This window comes from Glycine soja, chromosome 18, assembly GCF_004193775.1.
Source record: "Glycine soja cultivar W05 chromosome 18, ASM419377v2, whole genome shotgun sequence".
NCBI classification, from domain to species: domain Eukaryota; kingdom Viridiplantae; phylum Streptophyta; class Magnoliopsida; order Fabales; family Fabaceae; genus Glycine; species Glycine soja.
In genome coordinates, this window is record NC_041019.1 from 22,739,107 (window position 1) to 22,763,711 (window position 24,605).

Consider the following 24,605-nt stretch of genomic DNA (forward strand, 5'->3'; position numbering starts at 1 on the left):
AAATGATGTGAATTGTGCCAAAGTTGAGCCTTGTTATACCTATATTGTTGTTATAATTATATTATTACTATATTTATATCATACCTGTATGATTTTGTTTATCTCTATTTGTTGAGGAATGTGATGACTCACTCCCCGTGTGTTATTTGTGTTTGGATCATGTAATGATCTCAAATCTTGTGTTCGTGGGAACAAATAGTTAGGTGAATTGCTTTAAGGAACCTCATGCTAGAGGATCCCAGGACACAATACTCTTATAAGATGTAACATTGGGACATGTGTTTCTGTTTTAATTGCATGACGTTTCGAACATGTTATTTTACTTTATTTTATTTTGTTGCTTAACTTGAATTCTTTTGTAAACTTGAACGACTTTGTTTTGAACCAGAAATGTTTTTGAGAAGTTTCATTTGGTAACAGTGAAACAAATGTGGACCTTTTATCCACGTGGATTTACTTACGATTTTATTGAATAAAATTGATTTAATTAGACTCCGCATTTTATATGTTTTTCCCATTTATATGCATGTTGGGGTAGAGAGTGTCACATCTAGCATTTCTAATATCCATTGAATGAACTAAAATTCTAGCCATGATTGAAATGCATAAAACCTTACTCTGGTGGAAGGTAGCCTGGTGTTCCTACTAACCTAGTTGCTATAAAATTTTCATCATCAGTTCGATCTACCAGCTTTGCAAGTCCAAAATCTCCCACCTTTGAATCAAATGGCAAGTTAATGATAAGGACTATGTAGTGCAAATAATTAATTGATGCAATGTAATCTGACAAATAAATGAACTTTAGCAAGTTATTTCTGAAATCTATGATTAGCTTTATTTCTTATGATAAGAGATAATAGGAGTAGTATATTTAGAATTTAGAAATATGAGCATGATGATTCGAGAGCATTTTCTGTTAAACGTTTATTTTATAGTTTTTCCTTAAAAGAAGAATTAGGATATCTTTGGTTATCCTTCAAAAAGTACTTCTGAGTGTACTTTTGAAGAATAAACTCAGTTTCGTGACATGTTTGATTACCTTTAAAAGTATGATTACCTATTCCTGAAATTGAGTTTTGTAGAAATAAGACTTTTGCAAATTTATGTTTAACTCAAACTTAAGTTTATAAGCTTTGGTTCATTACATGTACTTAATGAGAGGCATTTTCAGCCAGAACTGAGTAAAAGAAGTAAAAGATTCACAAGTGATAAGTACCTTTGCTCTGAACTTGAAATTACCATATATAATAGAAGATCACAAAATAATCCCTATTATCTACGTTTTAGGGCCGGTGCTGTGTGCTTTGTGGAAGAGTCGGCATTTATCCCCCATAAAAAGCAATCCTATTTGAATTAGTAGAATCATTAAAATTCTCAATTCAAAAATTTAATATAATTGTATATCCTAAACTCAAATACAAAACTAATAATTGATTTTAAACTGTCTCACGTGAATTGATTCATGACTCGACGTGCTTTTTGGTCTGGCTTGTAGCCTTTTGTAGTTTTGTGGTGATACTTATAATTATACAAATTCTTTTGTTTCTATATGGCTTTTTTAAACAATTCTTGCATTTAGTTTTTGCAGGAAAAATAAAAAAGCCTCAATTATCCAAAATACCTTTATGTAATGGATCATGAAGATGATCACTAAGAGATTCACTTGGAACATACTCATACACCAAACAGAGGTCATCTTCTCCGTTGGCATATCCCAACAGCTCCACCTGCAATAGTGATTATGAAGAAAAAAAAAATTATTTTCTCAAAACATATAAACTAACATAAATTGTTATAAAAGATGGTTACTGCTCCAATCTCCTATTTACTTTCGTTCAGCTATAAGAAGTAAATAATGCCACCTACTACTTGAAAATTATTATTGAGGCTTTTGAGGCATGCTCACGACTAAAAATTTGAGAAAAAATAGCTATCTTTAGATATATTTTTATTTTTAAGAAAGTTGCATTTTAGAGCTCTAAAGCTATTGAGTAATTGTTAGTTTATTACTGTTCAAATTCGATAGCTACTACCTCCCTTGTAACTCCAAAGTAGTTTTGAAAGCAATTGATTCAATTTAGTTATTCATTACTTATATGGACCCGCTTCATACTTTCAATTTAGTTTTGAAAGCAATTGATTCAATTTAGTTAGTCAGTACTTTTCTCTCATGTGTGACTCCTACAATATTGAAGTCTTTACATCCTGATAAAAAAACATTTTTAATGTTGGAAAGCTATAGTTGCATTTTTGTCTATATTATTCTATTTTAAAAATTATAGACTTAAATAAAAGAGTAGAGAACAATGATATTCATTCATTTCATTTTAGGGGCTGATTGGAGTGAAAATAAGACAGATGAGGAGAAAAGGAAAAAATATAAAAAAAATAAATAGAAGTGATAAGTGATACGATTAAAAAAGGAAAAAAGAGATAAGAAAAAAATAAGATAGAAGTGACATAAGAAAAAAGAAGATGCATATGAGTATTCTTATTAAACAAAATCATTACTTATTGGCACTTGACTTTAAATTTATATTTTTATTCTCTGAAATTTTTATTAGATAAATTAATTCCATTTATAATATTATTTGTTATAATTGAACTCTATAGTTATGAATTTCTTGAGCATTATTTTGTTTCTCATTCCTAGTCATTATGTTATTTTATTCTCACTAAGTCTATGAGCCTTAGTTATTTACTTTTTTTATTAGGAGGTACTCCCTCTGGTCTCAAATAAAAAAAAATAATTATTTCACATTAATTAAGAAAATTAGTTAACCACATTTAATTGTATCAATTTCAATTGAAAATTATTTTTTTTCAACTTATCCTTTATTAGAACTTGGTATTAGAACAAAAAAGAGTCAATGAAACTAAAACTTCAACTAAATAAATAACAACATTAAATAAGATAAAGTTAATTAAAAAAATTATATTTGAGACTATAAAAAGAATGTTTTTTTCTTCTTATAGTTAAGGCAGGAGGGAGTATAAAATTATCATTATTTTTATTAATCCTATATGTCACATGATTAAGTGTTATTAACTATTTTTTATAAATTAAAAATTTTGAACAAGTGTCACATAGAGATGGGTCTAGAGACTCTAGACCATAAGCCTGTGGTTGTCTCCCATTACGTAAAAATTTCTCATTAGAAGAAATAGGCTACTGAGAGTTGCGGTCCTTCCCAACAAGTAGAGCATTCCATTAATAGACCTCTATTGTTTGATGGCCCTTTTTTTAGTTGTTTTATATTGTACTTTGGACACTGTAACTTTTGGAAGTTAGTATTGTTATCTTGGCTATGTACTAAATATTTGTCGTTAAAATGATGTGGATATTATGTTCATTGATTCTAACTAGTTAATTTTATTCTAAGGATGTTGAATTTACAAAGTAGATTTTGCCCAAATTTCTATAGATTTGAAGTATAATTTGTTTTTTTTAAAAAAAAAATATTTTACTAACAATGTTTTTTGTGTTGATTAGGCATATTAGGGTAAGCGGTATTTCAAATTTCATTAAGCTTAACCTGAATCACGGGTCCAATTTTGGCTCTGACAGATCATATGTCAGTGTTAAATACTTGTATTCAAACATCAGAACTCTTAACACTATGTCAAAGAAAACATCATCAGAGGTATCACTTACAATGTTGATGTGTTGGATTTTACACAAGACCTTGAGTTCAGCATAGAACTCTTTATATTTATTAGACCTCATCTTCTTCACAGCAAACTCCTGTAGTTAAACAATCTTCCAAGTTTTTTAGTCAACACAATTAAAGGATGTGCTTGCAATGTTGGGGATCATTAAACTATGTAACTAGTATTTGCATACCTTGTTCCCTAAGACTCCAAAATAAACACTTCCATATCCATCACTTCCAATTTTACGACTTTCATCAAAGTTATTTGTAGCTCCTCAAGGTTATATATCACTGGTCTTTCTGATTCAAATGAAATTACATCTGCACCAATATTTACCATGTAATAAGTTCTAGTCTTTCTCTTGTTGGCCACCGATTAAAAAATTTATATTTGAATCATAAGTTGCATTTTTTGTGAAAAGTGCATTTTAAACTACCGTCCACAAATTCCTTATGAAGGCTATACTTTGAGGAAATAGTTCTATTGGCAATTGATCTTCTAGAGATAAGGCGTGAATCTTCTATGCTGATTTTGTTGACTTTATTTCTCCTTAGAATAAGAATGATCGTAGTAACAATTGAAAGAAATGTCATGCCCGCTAGGATGCCTATGATTATTGTTGTCCACTTATGTTTCTTTTCTGCCAACAATTTAAAAATCAAAGGAAGAGAAACTGACATCAGGAGTGTCTATTGACACAAAAATGCATCTGTTTAATTAATTAGGATCAAAACTGTCTTGCCAAACTTCCCTTGGTCAATGAACATCATTAATTTGGTGAAAGTTATAAGCGCATTTTGCCCCACTTAAATCACTTCCTAGGCTTAAATTTAAATTAAGAGAAACATTATTAGATGAACTAGAAATACACTACTAGAAATGTATTGTTTTACGACATTGTTTCTAAGGCGGTTCTCTGTGGAACTGCCTTAGAAAATGTCGCGGTAGAAATTTTGTAATTTGTGAAATGAAAAATGCTTTTTACAACGCACATTCTAAGGCGGTTATTAAAAACCATTTTATAACGTGTCTTGGTGGCAATCTTGTAATCATGTGGAATGAAAACTACGACGGGTTTTACTTAAAAACCGTCTTATTCCCAAAATTAAAGCCCTACCTCTCTGCAGCTGTGACTCCGTCGAAGAGCACTACTGAATGCAATTTCTCCCTCGACCTCTCTCCAAGTTCCCCAGCCTCCATCAACCACTCTGCCCTCCCTCGCGCACTCACTCACTCTGCTCCGACGCACGTCACTAATATCGTAAGTCTCTCCCTCGAGGTCTGTCGAAGTTCTCCTCCGTCAAGTTCTCCTTCGCGCCGTCACTCACTGAGGTCGTTTTGCAATTGTTCCTTTGAATGTATATTATTGTTTGTGTATTATAGTTTATGAGTATGAAGCTTGTTTGGCATCGGCATTGTCTTCAAAACATTTTCAGTTCTTTAAATTTTGGGTTTTTATAACTCTTGGGTCCATATGGAATGCTTTGAAGATTAAGTTAGCTACAAATGGGGATTTGATATATTTTGACAAGTTTGGGTAGCTGATCATGTATTGGAAATTGAAGCTCAAAAACTTAAAAAAGCAGTTGTGTTCATATAAGATCACTTCAAATTCTAATAGGACATTTTGAGTATGTCTGTATTCATGCTTCTTAGGTTGGAAATATGTTTGCAAAACTGAGGAATTAATTAGAGTCTCAAGTCTTAATTATTTTCCTTTAGCATAACACATTTGAATCTTTTAATGACAATATCTTGTAGTTTCACTGGTGTTATTTATCACTTGAATGGCAGGATGATCTATTGTTTGAAGTGCTTTTGCTATTGTTTAGCATATCATCTTCTCTCCAGGAAAAGTAAGGAATTGTATTCCATTGTTTGTTATTTTTATTAGCCTCTCAATGGAAGCATCCCCTGAGGTTTGGATGATGTAGGTCTGAAAGTAAGGATGTTGCGTATGATGATGTAATGAAAGATTTTCCTTTTGAGCTGTCAGACATTTTTAATTTTGTGCACCTTTTTCATTTGTTTCTTTCAGAGGCTAGTATTATACACTACCTTAGCTCATGAAGATAGACACCCCATTGCTATCCACTTTATCAATTAGTTTAATTTGTAAAACAATAAAAAAAAAGCTTACTATCTTGTTCTTTACTTACTGATCTACAGATGCATTATTATCACCAAGTGCTTCTTCATTACCTCATTTCAAAATATACTAGAATAAGTTGTGCTAAATATCTTGTAAGGTATTCATTGTAACCACAAAATTTTCCCTTTCTGTGATTACAAATAAACTAGCAAAGCTATAATATCTGGTTGTATAGACTAGTTTTCTGCCAGACCTTTTGAGTATATCTTACATCTATTTGTGATTATTATTCCAAGGTTATGGTTTGGTACCTTGCTTTCCACGATTCATGTAAAAGAAAACTCTGGCCAGCCTCACATTTTATAAATTTTTGTTTCAGCCCCCAATTTCTTTTTCCTTTACTCAATCATGGAGGATAAGTTCAGGGCTTAGAATCAATTGTTTGCATTGTTAGTTTAGTGAAAGGGTGAAACCAATCAAGAATGAGAATTACTAATAAATCACAAATTTTGGTTGCCACTTATCCTGACTTATTGCTACTTGAAAGTTGGCTCTTACTTTTTATCTTTTGCACATTTGTGGGTAAATGCTTGCATTTGATGTAACATCCCATTTTTCGTAAATAAATTAAAAAGGATTTTTAGTAAAAATAAATAAATAAATGAAGTTTTAGAGAATGGTGAGGTTTTTATAATTAAATAAATAAAGAAAAAATAGTTGTAATAAAATAATGCTTTGAAAGAAAAAAAAAATATATATATATATATATTTGATTTATTCATTTGATAGAAAATAAAATAGAGTTCCTTTATATAAAATAATAAAAATAAATAAATAGAGTAAATAATAAGTTGTGAGTACCCTAGGTATATATAGCGATATGTTAGGTTAGTTTTCACCAAGATGCATCATCTTCCTCTCATTTTCGTTTTTCCCTCTTCTTCTTCTAAAACCCTCTCTTTTTCTCGCAGACCACCAAACCTGTCTTAGAAAAACAATGATCTCGAACTCATTCATCGTTGGATCGTTGTGAAATTTAAGAACCAGGTTCGCAACCCAATTCTGAGCCTTTTCACCGTTGGGAATTTCGAATCATGTCAAAGCTGAGAGAAATACACTTCGCATCATAGCCTTTTCTTTTCCCGCAGAAACCCAAAACTGTCTTGGTAAAACTACGATCCCGGATATGTTAACCATTGCATTGTTGTGATTAAGTTTTGCACACCTTCACCGTTGGGATTTGTGAAGAAATATCCATGGAGAGAGAAAACAGAATCGCATGAAGACAGTATAAAATGGAGGCTTCAATCCTTTTTTCTCTCTGACGTTTGGGAATCCTATCAGAGCAATCAGAAAAAAAAATTGAGGAATCTCAGGAACTTGCTAGAGATGCCGCTATCGCTGTCGGAAGACACATGAGCCCGCTTAGAGATAAGGGATGAGTTTATCCCAATTGGGGTTAGAATGGACATGTATAAGGATTCTTAGAAAATTAAATTGGGTTTATTTTGGGATGTTTATTAAATTATAATTTTTCCTTTATTATTATAATTACATTATTGATGTCCTGATGTAAATTGGTTGATAAAATAGAGTGATCTTAGTCTTTTTATTTTTTTTATATCTATGATTTTGATTAATTGATTTTGGTATAATTGTGTGAAATTATTTGAGGGGTTCTACTTCCCATGTTGTGATAAACTTTTTGTATAAATTGTTATATTGAGATTATGAAATGGTGATTCAAATTGTGAGTATGTGATAATTCGAACCTATGATTAATGGTGAAATAAATGTGTATTGAGATGTGTGTATTGAGCTATGAGCTATAAACTGTGCAATCACACAATTGTAAGACCCTTTAAAGGTGACGAGTATTGTGATGGGATCACTATGGGAACCCAACCAATTAAAATGATTTTGAAAACAATTGAGTAGTTGTGTGTATTGCATAGTTCATAGGTAAAGTGTATATGATTCATGAGGTGTGATAACGTGTTAATTGAGATTATACCATTGTGATTAAGATCGAGTTTATGTCATAAATTGTGTATGTATGTGATTGAGATGTTGTGTGCATTGAGTTGTGAACTATGAACTATACAATCACACGACTATAAGTCCCTTTAAGAGCGACGAGTTAATGCTAAGTCCCTTTAAGGGCGACGAGTTAATGCTAAGACCCTTTAAGGACGACGAGTTAATGCTAAGACCCTTTAAGGACGACGAGTTAATGCTAAGTCCCTTTAAAGGCGACGAGTTAATGGTAAGACCCTTTAAGGGTGACGAGATAAACTATTTGAGAACAATTCAGGAGTCGTGTGTTTTGTACAGTTCATAGATAGAGTCTGTATGCTAAAATATTTTATGGGTTGGACCTGAATCAGGAGGGAGAGGCCCTAACAGACTCTTTGGAGTGTAGGCCTTGGGGGTCACTCGGTTTGAGTGCTCCTTTAAGTCTATGTTGATCTCATATGGTTGGAGCATTCTCGCAAAATACTGTGACCCTGACTAGTCTCCCTGAGAGTGACTTGACTTGCTAGTGTGTGGTTTGTCTTGTCATGTACTCCTAGGCTCCCGACGAGGTTTTTCATTGACATGGTACCACATTGCATATAGGATTGAGTCTTAGTGTATATGTTTGTGTATTGATCGATATTGATTGACTTGGTGATATTGTGTGTTGATCCTTGAGTACGTGAATGTTGTGAAGATGAATGAGACGTGTGGTGTTATGATATGATGTTGGGTGACAAAGTGGTGAAATGATGTGAGCTATATTTAAGTAAGTTTTATTTTTTTTATGATATTTACACCTACATGTTGTCTCGTTACTCTTTATTAGTTAGGAATGTGATAACTCACTCTCAGTGTGCTATTTGTGTTTGGATCCTGTGATGATCTCGAACCTTGTGTTCGTGGGAGCAGATGAATAGGTGGATGACTATGAAGAACCTAATACTTGAGGACACGGGAACAATATGCTCTGATAGGATGCGACATTATGGTATAGGTTCTATATTAATTGTATGAAGTTTTAGACGGTCTTGTTTTGAGGCGAAGTGAATTTATTATTTATTTGGACAAGTTTTATTATGATGTTAGAAAGGTGAATGTGAGCCTTTTACCCTTTTAAAAGGTTTGTATTTAAATGTATTTTAAAAACTTTTAATTAAGTTTGATTTCTTATTTTTTTATTATTAGTACATATATGTATGGGGTAGAGGGTGTCACATTTGATATGCAACTCATGGAAGTTATTTGTGGAATTTCCATTATTTGGAGAATTTGGAACTGAATCACATGTCTCGAGCATCATTTGGTTATACAGTTCCAGTGATTTCATAGGAATTTCATTTTTTAGTATAACATGCAATGAATATGCTCCAAGAGATAGAGTTCTTGGTATGCATTGCACAATAAATTGATAGATATTTTATAATAATAAAATAATATTTCCAACTGAATTAAATAATTAAACTTAAGTATCCTATGTTTGTTTTGGGATCCAATTAATAGGCACGTTAAGTATCAAAATCATGCCAATAAATTGAAATAACATAGAAGATAAGAATTGTAGCTTCTCCAAGTAGTATAAAGGGCAACCAGTGGGGTGTCACTTTCAAGTTTCTTGAAGTAGCTTCTAGGTCTTGTTGGAATACATTTGACATGAAATTATAGCTAAACTTCGGTAGTTAAAGCCGAACCAAAGATATTAATTAATGAAGTGTCAGTACAGTCTTAATTAGAAAACTAAAGCTAGTTTTTGTTAACCACTAAACTACTTAGTAACTTCTGTGTCTTAACTCTTTAACTTAGCTTAAACAAAAACATATAGTTTTGGCCCCTCTATGTATGTACTTTTCCCCTAGGACAGTAGTATAATACAAATTCTGGTTTAATTTTGCAGGTTTATATTATTTGTTTGAACGCTATGATTGTGACTCCAACAACTCAACTTTTAAAATTGTATAAGACCAGAGTTTTTCTCGATCAATGAATAAGCTTACCAGGTCCAGGCTTATCTCGATCTTCTTGATATTGTTTTTTCTCATGGCCTTCAATTCATTCAGTCTTTATATATATTTCCATGCTCTTAATTAGCAGTTTTTCTCTTTAAATTTGTTTAAAACAATGATATTTATAATTAATTAATTACTAAATGATATTATTTTAAAACACTACAATTATTTTTAAGTAGTTCACATTATTCAAAAGATCCTCATCATGATACATGCATGCAGATTGATTTTGCTTTGTGGTTTGTTTTTTTTTCCTCAAATTCACTTGTAAGTGATGTTGTGCATGCCAGTCAATGTCTTGGTCGCTTTCGCTCTCCTTTCTATTCTACTTTGCTCTCCTTTCTATTCTCTTTTCTATTTTTAAAGTTATAGTTATTGTCAATTATACCATAACGTTGATTAATGGAAGGTTAAGTCTCCAGCATTGTTTTCTCTTGAGAATCAAACACAGCTCTCTTTGAGGTTTTGTTATTACTATTGAATTTTGATCAGTTTTTCCTCTTCACCAATTACTCTGTATTTGTTGCTATTAATCCATGCATGCTTAGTGCTTGTTAATTGTCTCTGAGCTTAATTTACGTTCATGCTTAATGATCAGTTTCGTTCATGATTAATTGGTGTATGTGTTGCTTAATCACATAATGACAGTCTTATGTTAATTTTTGCTTAGTAATTTAATTTAGGGTTGGATTAAGTGGTTGAACTGATTAAGGATAAATTCTCGTAACCTAGGATGAGAGACTTACTTGTGAATTAGAGCCATCATCATCTATTTTATTCGGTGTGTTTTTCCCCATTGATTGCTTGCACAATAGCCTTGGCTTGACTCTTGTTGATACTTCTTGTTTCACATGCATGTTGGGAGATGATTTAGGCATTTTGTTCTTATAAGCCTCTAGCCAAATGAGCCTACCTTGAATTAATTCCTTTGATAGCCCCTTTCAGCCTATGTTCCCATTTCTTTGTTTTGAAGTTCATTACAAGCCTTAAGTGAAAAACCATGATCTCACCATACCCTTAAGGAATTTTGGAGCTTTGAAATTGTTTTGGGAATAAGTGTGGAGGGGTATGTTTCATTGGATGATATGTTTTTGTTGGCCATGCTTGATGATGTATTTTGGCCATGCTTGATGTATATACATATATTGCCTAATTGTTACTTTATTTTTCAATTGCTTTCAATTGCTACTGTTCACGTTCAAAAAAAAAATAGAAAAAGAATGAAGTTGAATACATGAGGTCTTGGTTTGAAGAATTGGATTGGTTTGAGGACTTGGTTGACTTTGTTTTGGGTTTACTTTTTATGCTTAATTTTTAATTTTGGTTTTGGGGTTTACTACTCTTTCTTAGTTCCCACTTATTCCCCATTGCTTCTCTATTCCTTTGGGTTTTAGCTACTTATCCCATACTTTCCTCTACCTTATCCTTGGCCCCATTACAACCTTAAAAGACCTTTCGATCCTCATGTGCATGTGTTTGTGGTGTGGTTGTCAATTTTAGAGTCTTGCCAAGTCTATGTGGTGTTTGTTTTCATGGGTGTTCTGAGAGTAAACAGTAGCCTAGACACTTGAGAGATAGAGTGCATATCTTATGAGGCTTTATCACTTTTCATTCTTGAGCTAATTGACTATCTTGCCATGTTTGAGATGCTTGGATGATTTTCATGACTGTCTTGATTCTTTAACTCTCTACGTGTTGGATGTTGCCTATTCCTTTCATTCCTTGAGATTCATTGAGAAATATGTAATTGTTTTTGTGTTTGTTTGTTTCTCTTTAATGTCTCTGGATTTGTTCCATGCTTTGCTTTTTTATTTTGCCCAGAAGTGCAAAAGGCTAAGTGTGGGGGGATTTGATGTGTCATTATTTTCTCCTATTTCTTAACCCTTTTTTTCACCATTTTAATTACTGATTAGCCTTAATTGTCAAATTAATTATGCAGTTTTATCATTTGGGACTACTTGACTAATTTTGTGTTTTTAATTTAATTTCAGGAGAATTATAAGCAATTGGGCTTGAATCTGGAATCGGGCTTGGACTTGAAGATAGCAGACAATTTTATTTTATCAAATCTTATCTTATCCAAATTTTATTTCATCTAGATTTTATTTCGTCCAGATTTTATTTCAGCCAATCTTATCTTATCTTGTCCAGATTTTATTTTATTTCGTTTATGGGTTTGGACTTAAAATAGATTTGTAAGCTTTGGGGCTGAGGACCTATATAATAGCACTAGGGTTTTAGTTTTAGGAGTTTTTTTTAGGAGAGGAGAATAATTCTAGGATTTTAGAATTCTAATTTTTACTATTCATGTGCACTATTCACGTAGAATAAAATTCGTTTTCTGTAATTTCGTTTCTGCTTCAATCTACAATTTCATTTTCTACTGATTAATGGAAGGCTAAGTCTCCAGCGTTGTTTTCTTTGAGGATCAAGCACAACTCTCTTTGAGGTTTTGTTATTACTATTGAATTCTGATCAGTTTTTCCTCTTCACCAATTACTTTGTATTTGTTGCTATTAATCCATACATGCTTAGTGCTTGATTAATTGTCTCTGCGCTTAATTTACATTCATGCTTAATGATCAGTTTTTCCTCTTTAGATACTACATTTTTAATGTTTATTTGATTCGGATACAGCCTCGATCAGCGCCAAAAGTGTAAAACAAATAGTTGGAAACATTCAAATAAGAATTTATCTATAATCCTATTTCACTAATGTAATGACTAAAAAAATAAAACTTTTTACGTCTAAAAAATGGTTTGGTTGTTAACATAGAGTTCTTCTCCTCACCTTAATTTTCAAATTGAAGTATATCATTGCGGGTATCCAAAGGAAAAAGGGGATCAATGGAAAATTAGGATCTATATTGTATTTAAATTATATTTAATCAAACAAACAATACACTAAATGTGTATTTAAATGTGTCTGCTGATGAGCTCTTGAAGCAACAAAATTTCTCTTCAACAATGTGAAGACTCCACGTGTATCCCCCGCCGAGACCAATTTCTATTGTGTTATTAACTCTTTGATGAGTAGAAATCGAATTGAAAGAGCAAACTCTTTCTACTTTTCAGGTCTAAAACTAAGCTTCAACTTTTCTAGTTTGTTTTTCGGTACACTTTGCCTCAGGTTGATGCTTCTATTTATAATGTTAAAGAGATGTGGATTTAGAAATTTCATATCTCTTTACCTTTATAAAAATAAAAAATATCTCATATCTTTTATTTTATTTTAAGAAGCTTCCTAATGTAAGACAAAGATAATTCAAAATTAATCACATGACTAATTATGATAATTAATCACATGATGTGATCCTAATATGTAACAATAGACTATTATTCTTATTTTATGGACAACTTTCACATTTGTAAAATAATACTTCTTTTTTATATTACTTATATTATTGGTGCTAGCAAAGAATATAATAATATTCCACTAAAATATTTATTTGATTAAATTAAATTCTCTAATTTAATTATCAAATAAATTATTTTCTTTTACAAAGATTTGAACACTCGTTTGTACGTAATCCGTAAGGTTCCATAACATTATGGAAGGAAAACAAGTATCGTTACGGAATTCGTAAAGTTCCGTAACGTTACGAAAAAAGAATCAACAAAAAAGGCAAAGTGGTGTATTTAGTAAATAGGGGGTGCAAATAGCAACCATACCCACTTGGGCCTTCCAAGAAGTTCCTCTAGAAGGCGGTACCTTCTGGAGGAAGCAACCTAGCTCGCCTGGGCGAGCTGGGTGGCAAGCTTCTCCCTCTTTTCCCTATAAATAGGGGGAGGAGGGAAGAACAAAAACGTTCAACCCTCCTAGTAGCTGAGGATCACTTGAAATTAGTGAAAAAAATCATTTCCGTGATGAAAATCCAAGCCGAGGCGCTTCCTTAACGTGTCCGAAACGTTTCCGTGGGTGATTTCGTGAAGATTTTCCGTCGTCTTTCGGTCGTTCTTCGTCGTTCTTCGATCTTCAACCGGTAAGTTCCCGAAATCGAACTTGTCAATTCATTCTATGTACCCTTGGTGGTCTCGACTTGTTTCGCGTACATTTATTTTCATTTCATTTACTTTTCGTACCCCCTTTTGACGTGCTTTAGTCATTTATTTAAGTCATTTTCTCGCCTAATCAAAAAATAAAATAAATTTCCACCGATCATTTGAATTGTAACATCTGTTAATTTCTGTTAAAATGAAATCCGACAGTTCGGTCATGCCGTAACCACGTTGGAAACCAAAAAGAAGTAAAATAATAATATAATAATAAAAAAATATCTTTTAGCAAAATAAAACAAAAAAATCAATCAGACGTTTCTCTTTGGGATTTTTCTTTCTTAATTAAATTGACTAATAACTAAAGTGAAACTAAGGCTAAAATCAAGCTTTGTCCGCAAAAATCACTAAAAAAAATGTTTTAAGGTCCAACGCCTTAAACGGTCCTCTTTGCTTTTTTATCGGTTAACATGGACCGTTCGAAAGTGTAAAATCAACATATAACTGCCTTTTGAAAGAACTACGTAGGTCTGATTTCCTCTTCGATGGAGGGTGCGTAGGAGCAAGAGTCCCGTTTTTGTTGACATCAAAAAGAAGAAAGAAATAAAAGTTTAGATACATAATTTCACACAATCCTAATCTAAGGCTGTTGTCCTTTGGGACAAACGTGAGAGGTGCTAATACCTTCCTCAAACATAAAGATAACTCCCAAATCTGGAATATTCTTCATGACCGGTTTCCTTTGGTTTTTCTAACGCTTTCCTTTCAATAAACGTTGGTGGCGACTCCGCGCATTTTCCTCCTATGGAAGACGCACCCGTGAGCCTCGCCTCGCTCACCCGCAAAAGGGTAGGTTGTGACAGGTATATAGAGCTCTGCATTTGAACGAATAGACGTGAACCTAAGAGATCTTAGAACAACGCCGCAAGGAACTAAGTGTAGAAGCAAAGCTTCCAAGATTATTTTGATGATGCCAAAGATTATAAAAAGATACATTCAAACAAGATTAAAGAAATCCAGAAGATTCAAGTGAAGATTCAAGAGAAGACTCAAGATATGCAAGAACCTCAAGAAAAGCATCAAGATAAGTATGAAAAGAATTTTTCAAAGAAAAAATTGAATAGCATAATTTGTCCAAAAGAATTTTTCAAATAAAAATCTTTTACCAGAGTTTTTACTCTCTGGTAATCGATTACCATAAGGTAGTAATCGATTACCAGAAGCCCAAAACAGTTTTATAACTATTTTACAAAGTAGTAATCGATTACCATGGGCATGTAATCAATTACCAATGTTTTTGAACGTTGAATTTCAAATCTCAAGAGTCACAACTTGTGACAAAATATTTTCAAAATAGTGTAATTGATTACACAATATTTGTAATCGATTACCAGTGGTTTTTGAACATTGGATTTCAAAGCTCAACATAAAGAGTCACAACTTTTGATAAAATAAATTGTGTAATCAATTACACCATTATGGTAATCAATTACCAGTGACTGGTTTTGAAAAATTGCCAAGAGTCACAACTTTTAAAGTGACTGGTTTTGAAAAATTGTCAAGGGTCATGACTTTTAAAGTGACTGGTTTTTGAAGAAATTGTCAAAAGTCACAACTTTTAACATGGTTTCTTTAAGAGTCATCAAATGACTATAAATATGTGACCATGACATGAATTTCAGAATAGTGATAAACACTAATTCTCAACATCTTTCTAAGAGTTTTTGTCCAACACTTGCTTTGTCAAGAAAAGTTCATTGGACAAAAACTTGTGCTATTCTATTTTCTTCCTCTCCTCCATTCTTACAAAAAACTTTTCAAGAGACCTACTCTTGGTGACTATTTTCAAGAGAAGGTCTTCTTGGTTGCAAACACTAAACACAAGCGACCAACATTCCTTGGGTTCATTGCAAGAAGCAGGATTTGCTTCTTGGTTGATCACTGGACACAAAAGAACAACATCTTTTGGGTTCATTGCAAGAAGTGGATATAACTTCTTGGTTGTTATCACTGGACACAAGGGACCAACGTTCCTTGGGCTTCATTGCAAGAAGTTGGTATAACTTCTTGGTTGTTATCACTAGACACAAGGGACAAACGTTCCTTGGGGTTCATTGCAAGAAGTGAGAATAACTTCTTGGTTGTAATCACTGAATACAAAGGAGGAAATTCCTTTATGGTTCATTGCTTATAAAGGATTTTACAAGGATGGTGGAAATCTCAAGCGTATTGCTTGGGGACTGGACGTAGGCACGGGTTGTGGTCAAACCAGTATAAATCCAGTTTTGCATTCTCTCTTCCCTTAATCTCTTTTACTTTTTGTTGTGTTCATATTTCTTTAAAGTTACTTCTCCTTATTTATTATTCGAGTAACTTATAATTAAAGAAATAATTGAATCTAGGGAATATCCAAGAAAGGGAAATTTTCAATTAGGAATAGTCAACGAAATCTTAATTCAACCCCCCCCCCTCCCCATCTTAAAATTTCTGAGGCCACTTGTCCAACACCAAGAGAGAGATATAGATAGGTAAGGGGAGTTTATTGTTTGTTTACAGCTTTTGATATCATAGTTGGGGTCAAGGAACCTAACTAGGGGGATGTATGCCTATCCCTGTTGCATGTTGGTTTTCAAGAAAACAATGTTTTTGACTAATGGGATGTGATATATCTATTATTGATGAATAACATTATTGTTTCTATTAGACTTGTGTAGTCTAAAGACCTAGGGAGTGTGAATCTCAAACATGAACTGTATATGTATATGCGGAGTGTGACTTACTAATGATATTTCTATTGTTGACATTAATTGATATGAGGTGATGTTGATGTTTATGATGATATTGATATGAGATGATGTTGTTATTGATGATTATGTCAATATGCATTGATGTTGTTATTGATGATTATGTTAATATGAGATGATGTTGTTGTTGTTGATAATATCATTGAGATGAGATGATGTTGATATTGAGAGTGATATTGAGATGAAATGTTGATGGTGTTGAAAATGCACTGTGATGATGTTATGTTGTGTATGTACATGGGGGGTGCAGTGACCTTGTTGGATATCCCTCATGGGGGAAATAGAGTGGTTAAAGAGTTTTAAGCATCTCTAGAGGGGGATGACTTAGAATCTTTAATTATCCACAGTCAGTGCATTGGTGGTGCACATGTTTCATACGTTGTATGTTGTGTATGTACATGGGGGGTGCAATGACCTTGTTGGATATCCCTGGTGGGGGAAATAGAGTGGTTAAAGAGTTTTAAGCATCTCTGAAGGGGGATGGCTTAGAATCTTTAATTATTCACGGTCAGTGCATTGATGGTGCCCATGTTTCATGATTCATATGACATGGAAATAGTATAAACTTTGTCAGTAAGTACTTGTAGTTTCTCATGAGGAGGAATGTAGAAGCAAGCTTCATGATGAATCAAGATTGATTCAAAGAAGTTTTGATGATAACAAAGGTGATGACAAAAAGCTCAAAGATCAAGAACAATTCATGATAACAAAGATGATGATCTCAAGAATCATAGAATGAGTTCAAGATTGAATCAAGAACACTTCAAGGTTCAAAGAGAAAATTTGATTTCAAGAATCAAGAATCAAGTTTCAAGATTCAAGTTCCAAGAATCAAGATCAAGATTCAAGACTCAAGATTCAAGAATCAAGAAAAGACTTAATCAAGATAAGTATGAAAAAGTTTTTTTTCAAAAACTGAGTAGCACATGGATTTTTCTCAAAACTTGTTTACCAAAGAGTTTTTACTCTCTGGTAATCAATTACCAGATTGTTGTAATCGATCACCAGTAGCAAAATGTTTTTGAAAAAGTTTTCAACTGAATTTACAACGTTCCAATTGATTTCAAAAAGTTGTAATCAATTACAATGTTTTGGTAATCGATTACCAGTGTGCTTGAACGTTGAAATTCAAATTCAAATGTGAAGAGTCACATCCTTTCACAAAAAAGCTTTGTGTAATCGATTACACTGATTTGGTAATCGATTACCAGTGATAGTATCTAAACAAATCAAAAGATGTAACTCTTCAAATAGTTTTTGACTTTTTCAAATTGGTTTTAAGTTTTTCTAAAAGTCATAACTCTTCTAATGGTTCTCTTGACCAGACATGAAGAGTCTATAAAAGCAAGGCTTTGTTTTACATTTCAAAAAAATCTATCAATCAATCTTTGCAATCTATCTTTTCCAATTCAATCTTTACCCAAGCAATTTTTCCACATTGATTTCTAAGTCTCTTTGAACTTCTTCTTCTTCTTCCTTGTGCCAAAAGCTTTCAAAAGTTTTTTGGTTTTCCAAACCTTGAAAACTTGTGTTATTCATCTTTTTCATTCTCTTCTCCCTTTGCCAAAAAGAATTCTCCAAGGACTAACCGCTTGAATTCTTTTTGTGTCTCTCTTCTCCCTTTTCCAAAAGAACAAAGGACTAACCGCCTGAATTCTTTTGTGTCTCCCTTCTCCCTTGTCAAAGAATTCAAAACGACACAGTCTGAGAATTCTTTTGATTCTTCCCTTTCCCATATACAAAAGATTTCAAAGGACTAATCGCCAAAGAATTCTTTTGTATCCCCATTCATAAAGTTTCAAAGGTTTAACCGCCTCAGATCTTTGTCTTAACACATTAGAGGTTACATCCTTTGTGGTACAAGTAGAGGGTACATCTACTTGGGTTTGACTGAGAACAAGAGAGGGTACATCTCTTGTGGATCAGTTCTAGTGGAGGGTACATCCACTAGGTTTTTCAAAGAGAACAAGGGAGGGTACATCCCTTGTGGATCTTTGCTTGTAAAAGGATTTTTACAAGGTTGAAAGAAATCTCAAGGACCGCAGGTCGCTTGGGGACTGGATGTAGGCACGGGTTGTTGCCGAACCAGTATAAAAACTCTTGTGTGTTTGTCTCTTTCTTTCCTACTCTTTTAATTTCCGTTGTGCACTTTAATTTCCGCTTTTACTTTTGGTTAAGTTTCTTTTCTGTTCTTCATTTACTTAACAACATAGTAAAAGCCTTAGAAGAGTAAATTTTTAATTAGTAAAGGTTTAGGAATAATTAATTCAACCCCCCCCCCCTTCTTAATTATTCTGAGGCCACTCGATCCAACAAGGAATACTTGTATTTGGGGGCATGTCACTAGGTTTGGAACTCCCTTGAGACTCAGGTTGATCACCGTAGGGGGGGGAGTTGCATGTGCTCGATAAGGTGACCTCGACACTTACTGCGTAGTTTTCCTAAGTGAGAGTGTCGTGTGGACACGCTTAGGATATTTCCTTGGGGATGGTACCACATTGCATTTGAGAGTTAAGGTCAAGTGCATGTATCATACTGAGCATGATTAATTGGAACTATGGACTAATGATGACTATTTGTTGAGTGTGTGTTGGACTAGTGAATGTTTGTGTAAGCTTATGATATTTGTTAATGTTTTCTTACTATTTTTGGTTATTTGATCTTTGTATTAATTTTTTTTATAATAGACTCACCCCTCGTAATTTTTGTATCGTGTGGTTGGTATCTGTGATGATCGCGAACCTTTGTTCGTGAGAGCAAAATGACAGCAGTAGAGTACGAGAAGTGAGATTCTTTTGTGGAGCCGCCAAGCCGACGTGATGACGTTGGGATTATTTTGGGAGAGAGTTGTGTTTTGTTAATCAACTTCTCCGTAGCTGGTTACATAATTCTTTTTGAATTAAGGATGTAAATCACATATTTAAGTATATGTATGAACAAATTTACTTTTCATTATGTGAATGATGTGTACTGAGTTACTATGCCTATATATATATATATATATATATATATATATATATATATATATATATATATATATATATATATATATATATATATATATATATATATATATATATTCATTTAAGTAATGGTGCGTTGTTTGGGAATGTATATCATGAAAAAATTTACTTTAATTTTTCATAAGCAAATTAACGGAGTTTTCATTTAAAAATTGAAATTATCATGGTTTAGAGTGGTGATATCATAGTGACGAGGCGGGTCGTTACAGTAGATACTAATTTTGTAAAAACTTTATTTGGCAAATAAGTTACTGCTTCTAAAGCATATATGTACATAAACTTACTAGAAGATCATAGGTAACTTGATTCTCATAGGCAATTAGCATATTAAGCATCTTACGCATGAGAACAATTCTTAGGTAACAATATTAATCGTCATAATTGGATCCAACCAATTTTGTTTCAATATTTCTTTATGTGGGAAATTCCTTAAAACTATGAATGAGTCACTTGGTTGTCAAGTCGTTTCTCAAACATATTCTAAGGCAGAATATATCACATATATTTTTCTAAGACATGATGTATCACATACACTTTGAATAATAATCATACCAAATAAGTATCTGGTTGTCAGGTCAATCCTATGAGTATCTACAAATTAAATTTAATACTCCCCAGGTAGTCCATATGTTTAGTATAAAAAAATTTTGATTATATTGATTAATTATAAGTCACTTGGTTGTCAGGTCGTTTCTTATTATTAATTAAATAAATAACTTGCATCACATGCTTTTATTTTAAGCTACAAGTCTCCTGGTTGTCAGATTGTTCCTTGTAATAAAAATAATTTTCGTCACATGCTCCAATTAATTTACAAATTACAAGTCTCTTGTTAGTCAAATCGTTCCTTGTAATAAAACAAATCAAAATATTTTGCATCATATGTTCCAATTTATTTTCAAAACCACAAGTTTCATGATATTCTAGTCGTTCCTTGTAATTAAACAATTTAATATATAAAACATACTTGATAATATATCACCATATATAAAACACATATCATCATATGTATTGTCATAAAGACTATAAACAACATGTGGAGAAACAAAATTTTGCTCCTAAAATAAGATTTTTATAGTCATTGACCAGATACAACTTGAATTAAATCATTTCAATTCGAAATCTTATTTCTATGTTAGTTGTTTGGAATGAATTAACTTTTGTTGTCAACTTCTTTGACAAGTAGAACAAAGAAAAAAAAACTTAAAATGAATTCGGTGCTTTTATTCTAAGAGAATAATAATAAGAGAAGAAGTAATTGTATTTTTTTATGTGCAATCTAAGGCTCTTATAGCACACGAAAGGAAATTTCTTTTTCTAACAATCTGGAAAAACTCACCGTACATTTTCTCTCTTGTTTCTATCTAATGTTTAAATTTAAAAACAAAATCCAATTGTTTGTTTCTATTGCTGGCTATTAACATATTTAAATTTAAAATAAAATCCTTTTTTCTATCTTCCAACTATTAGCATATTTAAATTTAAAAACAAAATCCATTTATGTTTCTATTTGTCAACTACTAACATATTTAAACCTAAAAGAAAATCCTTTTTTATTTCTATATGCCAACTATTAGCATATTAAAAACAATCTTTTTTGTCTCTAATCAATAAATCAAATATTCTCATGCAGAAAAATATAATCAAAAGGATATATGATATCACATATTATTAACTTTTATCGCAATAATCAAAATCTTGGTACAATACTATAAATTATATAGTACGATATATCTCTATATATTGCAATCACATAATATATCTTATATATATTGTATGTATATAATAATATAATAAAATTTTGCATATATTATCAATATAATATAACAATCTAATTAATAAGTCAAATATCTCTATGCAGAAGGATATATCATATGGTCAACATAATATCATATAGTATTGAATTTTATCATAATAATAAAAAAATTTGGTACAATCCTATAAATTATATACTACAATATATCTCTATATATTGCAATCATATAATATATCTGATATATTATGTGTGTGTGAATATATATATATATATATATATATATATATATATATATATAATAACAATCATGAAAAGAAATCATCAATCAAAATTGACACATATCAATATTAATAATGAATTATATATCAAATTAAATATCTCTCCAAATACATGATATATATTGATGTACAAAAACGTGAGATATTTATTTTAGAAATTTTAAACATCTAAACAAATATATCACAATATATAAATGTATACTTTGTGAACAACTTCAATGCACACTTGAATACTTCAACTTTCTAACGGCAACCAAAATAAATATAAGCAGCACTGTTCATGCCAATTATCAACTGTGTATACTATAAGATTAATATAACAAAGTCATAGAACGAATATGCACACTGGTTCAATAGATATGCACGTAACAACGAACTACAAAATTATACAAGTAAGAAAAAACAATTTTTAATCCGACCAGACTATAAAACCATAAAGTCTCACATGCAATCATAATAAGCATTATGTGCAAGCAAATAAAATTTGAAATTTTGTCACAAATTCGTAAATATAATTTAAACACAAAAGAACCTTGCTTTGATACCAATTGAAGGAAAAATGGGTGTTCAAAACACGCACAATGGAAAATTAAGTTCTATGTTGCATTTAAATTATATTGAATAAGACAACATATTAAATTTGTACATGTTGATGAGCTCTTGAAGCAACAAAATTTTTCTTCTATAATGTAAAAAATCTGTGTGTATCCACATCTAGACCAATTTCTGATATCTTTGATGAGTGGAACTCTAAAAAACAAACTCTCTTTCTACTTTTTAGGTCTAAAACTAGGCGAAATTTTCTAGTTTGTTTTTGGTACACTTTGTCTCAAGTAGATGCTTTTATCTATAATGCTAGAGAGACATGGATTTATGTCTTTTTTCAAAGAAAAAAAAAAGAAAAGATTTTATTCAAAATAATTTCATATATTTTTACCTTTATAAAAATAAAAATTATCTCATATCTTTTAATTTAAGAAATTTTATGGTACAAGACAAAGATAATTCATAATTAATCACATGACTAATTACAATAATTAATCACATGATCTAATCTTCATATGTAACAATAGACTATTATTCTTATTTTATGGACAACTTCCATATTTATAAAATAATACTTATTTTCTATATTAATTATAGTCTTGGTGCTACAAAAGAATATAAGAATATTTCACTAAAATATTTGTTTGATTAAATTAAATTCTTTAATTTAATTATCAAATAAATTATTTTCTTTTGCAAAGATTAGAACACTCAGTTTGTGTGAGACCCCATACATTCAATACTAAACCGATAGTAAATTAATCATAATTAATTTACTAATTAAGGTAGGCGTCTAACAACACTCCTTAACATCTGAATAGCAAGACCTAACATTTTTTACCTTCGAGAAATAGTAGGAGAATAATGTAATATTTTCTTTCATCATTTACAGCTCAAGGTTAACTCTAGAGTATAATATTATTGTCAAACTCTAATAAGTTAACATATTTAATCAATGAATGACTTAAGAATTTTTTTTTCTTTTTTCATCCAATTGCCTTGGGCAAGGTCTTAATTGTATCATAGAGCTCAAACTCATTACCTATGATTGATGGATTCCTTCTTGATTAATCATTAATTCTACAAGTATCTAATCATATCCAATATTCATTCAACTGGTGTCCCAAGGCAATAGGTGTCCGAAATTAAAATATAACAAATAATTTGTTAATTACTATGATAATCTCAAGTCGAACGAAACTATTATATTTCTTCTTGAGAACTTCCTATTGACTTATCAAGGTAATATTAACTATTAGGAATTTTCAATTAAGTCAGTTCAATGATGACATCCACATATACATCATCTATATATGCAATTTAATAAAGAAGATTTATTTATCTTTATCCAATAAAGACCATTACATGTATATTGATCTATTTGGATTATTGATGTCTTATTCACAATAATCCTACGATCAAGAACAATTTAGATTAAAATTATAAAAGACTTATTTCTCATTATCATAATCTCTATCATTATAATAAGCCTCTAATTTCAATCAAGGACTTGTCATATTAACAATTTAATAAAACAATAAATATGATAATAAAATAAAGAACAATTCTTTACTAAAAATTATAACATGATAGATTGGATCTTGAGCATACATATTTGTCCCCAACATTATCAAAGTGTCAATGTAAGTTTAAGCTTTGAAGTTATGAATCATGATGTGGTAATTCCTAATATTGTTACAGATAGCAGCATATAGCTGAATGATAATTTTTGACACAAAATTTACATAAGTAAATAAGTAGATACCATACATAAGGGAATCATTTTTCGTTGAGGGCTTAGGGCAAAGAAACCACCTTCTTTGTTAGTAGCACTAGGTAGTAGTAGTAGCCCATTGGATTCCTTAGGAACAAATAGCACCTAATCAAAATCTATGAATTTAATGTTTGGAGCCAGAACCTTGTTCATGTTCTGCATGTCAGCAATGTAGAATTTAGGAGATTAGCAATCATCATTGGTGTATCGTTCAGTTGGACCGTATAGGTGACAACTACTTGAGACTCACTTTCTGAGCACCCACATGGAATCTGTATTGCTAAAGTCTCATTTGGATGCAATGTACGCTTAATTGGCCAAGCTTGGCCACTGAAAATTAGGTTTGAAACATTCGCAAAAGTGTCATGTGGCCTCTGGTGTTTTTGCACGAACAAGGTACCTTGATGGGGTAGTCTTGTTTGGGCCATGCATTATAGGTGTGATTTAGGAAGGAATGACCGAGTAAAAAGAGGCTATTTGTTTAATTGTGAGATTTTGGGATATGTGGTAAAGTGAGGCATTACATGTTCTGATCTTGGAAAAGCAATTCAAAGGAGCCAAGTTAGTTGTTTTGATTGGGACCTCAAAGGCAAAAACTATTGCAAAAGAAGTTGCCAACAAAGGGAAAAGAAGATAAAGAAGATGAGTGAATAAAATCAT

The 24,605-nt window shown here is 31.7% G+C and overlaps 1 pseudogene; it reads right to left on the reverse strand.

Annotated features, from left to right (window-relative positions):
- Window positions 1-613: 613 nt before the first annotated feature.
- Window positions 614-24,605, reverse strand: LOC114397103 (annotated as a pseudogene).